Source organism: Ornithorhynchus anatinus, chromosome 12 (genome assembly GCF_004115215.2).
Source record: "Ornithorhynchus anatinus isolate Pmale09 chromosome 12, mOrnAna1.pri.v4, whole genome shotgun sequence".
In the NCBI taxonomy this organism is placed as follows: domain Eukaryota; kingdom Metazoa; phylum Chordata; class Mammalia; order Monotremata; family Ornithorhynchidae; genus Ornithorhynchus; species Ornithorhynchus anatinus.
Genome location: NC_041739.1, coordinates 44219624 through 44221908, shown reverse-complemented (window position 1 = coordinate 44221908; position 2285 = coordinate 44219624). Strand labels below are relative to the sequence as shown.

Below are 2285 nucleotides of genomic sequence, written 5' to 3'. Positions count from 1 at the left end.
TCTAGAGTGCAACAGTTCTAAAGAAGTCAGGCAGTGAACCTGAATAAATCCATGGGATCAGATGAGAAGAAAAGGAATTCTTTTTCCAACTTGTGTTTCTTTTAACTTGGGTATATAAAACTGTGGTTCTGGAACAGTGGGGAAAGTGGAGGTGATCAGTGGTTTTCTCATGGCAGAAAAGTCTGCGTTCACTGACCCAAGTGAGAGGGAAATAAGAAAAATTAGATTTGTATAACTAGAGAGGGGTGAGGGATAGATGGAAACCTAGGTAGGGAATTCTATAAATATTTATAGTCAGAGCCTTCTGGAAAATTGCTTGTAAGACTCTGGCTTCTCCCTCTCCTTCAATAATAATGATTCTTGGAATTACTCCAGCCACTTATTTCCCAAAATACTTCTACATCAATGAATAAATTCATTCATTTATTCAATGAATAAATGAATATTCATTCAAAAGTATTTATTAAGCCCTTACTATGTCCAGAGAACTAACTGTACTAAGTGCTTGGAATGTACAGTTCGTCAACAGAGAGAGACAATTCCTGCCCAATAACGGGCTCACAGTCTAAATGGGGAGACAGACAGCAAAGCAGAACAAAACAGAACAAAACTCTGGTCACTCCCTCTTTCCACTAGCTCCCACTCAGTCTCTCAGGCAGACGGTATAGGCCCCGGATGTCCAGCCCCCAAAAGGGACAGCCTGATTACCAGGTATGACATCCAGACAGATTATGAGGAAAAGGGGTCTGGACACACAGTTTGCACATGAGATTAAGAAAGAAAACCACGAATCGTTGGAAAAGAAAGGGAAACACTTGAATCAGTTCTCTCAGTGTATGTTCCTATCATCCTGGCTCTCCAGAGCTGGAAGTATCAGGCACATTGGGCGGGCCTGATTCAGAATCTGATTCTTCCTTCTGACCTGGAGTCTCTTTATACATATTTGAAGGCAGTGAATTAGAGATGGAGGTGATCTTTTATTTATCCAGAGGAGAAGGATTCAGAAGAAAAGAGTCTTGCACCATCTTAGGGAACCCATTTGAGTTTGGAGATTCGGAGATCGCTGCTGATTAATACTAGAGGACAGAGAAAGGCATAGCATGCCCCCAGAAATAATGCAGGATCATAAAGTTTGAAATCACGTTTTTTTAAAAAAACAAAGATAGTGTAATGTTGCTGTTGATGCAATAAAAGCAAACAAAGCAGGAGACCAGGAGCAAGATTGTCTGGGTGGCTCTGGACTCTGGGGAGGATTTGTGGGTTTGACTATTGTTGTGAATATGCTGGACTTACGGTGTTGATGTAGCACAACTACCATGTAGCCACTGGCCCAGCTCATGAGGAGCACAAAGAAGATATCTCAGAGAGTCTTGGCAATCAGAAATGAATTGCTTACATTATTTAAATAATGTATACAAATACAACATTTCCCGTTGTATCTATTGACCTGACAGTGGCATTTTTGCTGGCTACAATGGGTCTTAGTAAATCCATTTCTAAAACTAGGTTGAGGATCCAGAATAAGAGAAAGTTGTGGAAGACAGATCTGGGGGCATGACATTAGAACTGGGCCCAAAAGGAGGTGTTGGGACTGATGGTGACAGCCTGGAACACACTCAGGAGGCAGGTGGAACAGATGGAAAGGCCCCTGGTTACTCTCCTGATGTACATGACAATCTGGCACCCAACAGTGCCTAGAATGTATTCGCACCTGAAGGCAATGACCATCCCTGGGGCAGTCTGGCTGAGAAGCATCACTGTGTTGGCCACAGTCAGGTGGGCAAGGATGAGGTCTTTTGACTTTGTTTGATGAGGATGGCAAATAACGATACTGACATACAGCATGAATAGCACTGAATTCCTCAGGAGTCCAATCCCAGCCTGAGCGATAAAAAACATGAAGACTAAGTCACTCAACATCATCTTCTAAGTTTTTTCACAACTGCCTTATTCAGGAAATCTTAAAAAAGAAAATAAAAATCAAAGGGAGCTGTCACTGCCAAATCCATAGAGAAAATTACTGGAGAAATATAGCACTGTGTCCACATTTTCTCTGTCCCATATGATTTTCTTCTGCCTTCAGAACATCTCAAACACTCCCCAGCTATCAAAGTTGACACCCTTCTAGTCTCAAAAGTCTGCAACCTTAGCACTATGCTTGACTCATTTCTTTCCTCCAGCAACATGTTCAATCTCCACCACCTATCTGGAATTTGCTTCTTCTCCTCTCCATTCAAATTGCTGCCACAATGGTTCAAGCACTTGCCATATATCCTATCTTCATT

The 2285-nt window shown here is 41.9% G+C and overlaps 1 pseudogene; it reads right to left on the bottom strand.

The window, feature by feature from the left end:
- Positions 1027-1923, bottom strand: ORNANAV1R-PS3224 (vomeronasal 1 receptor ornAnaV1R-ps3224 pseudogene; annotated as a pseudogene).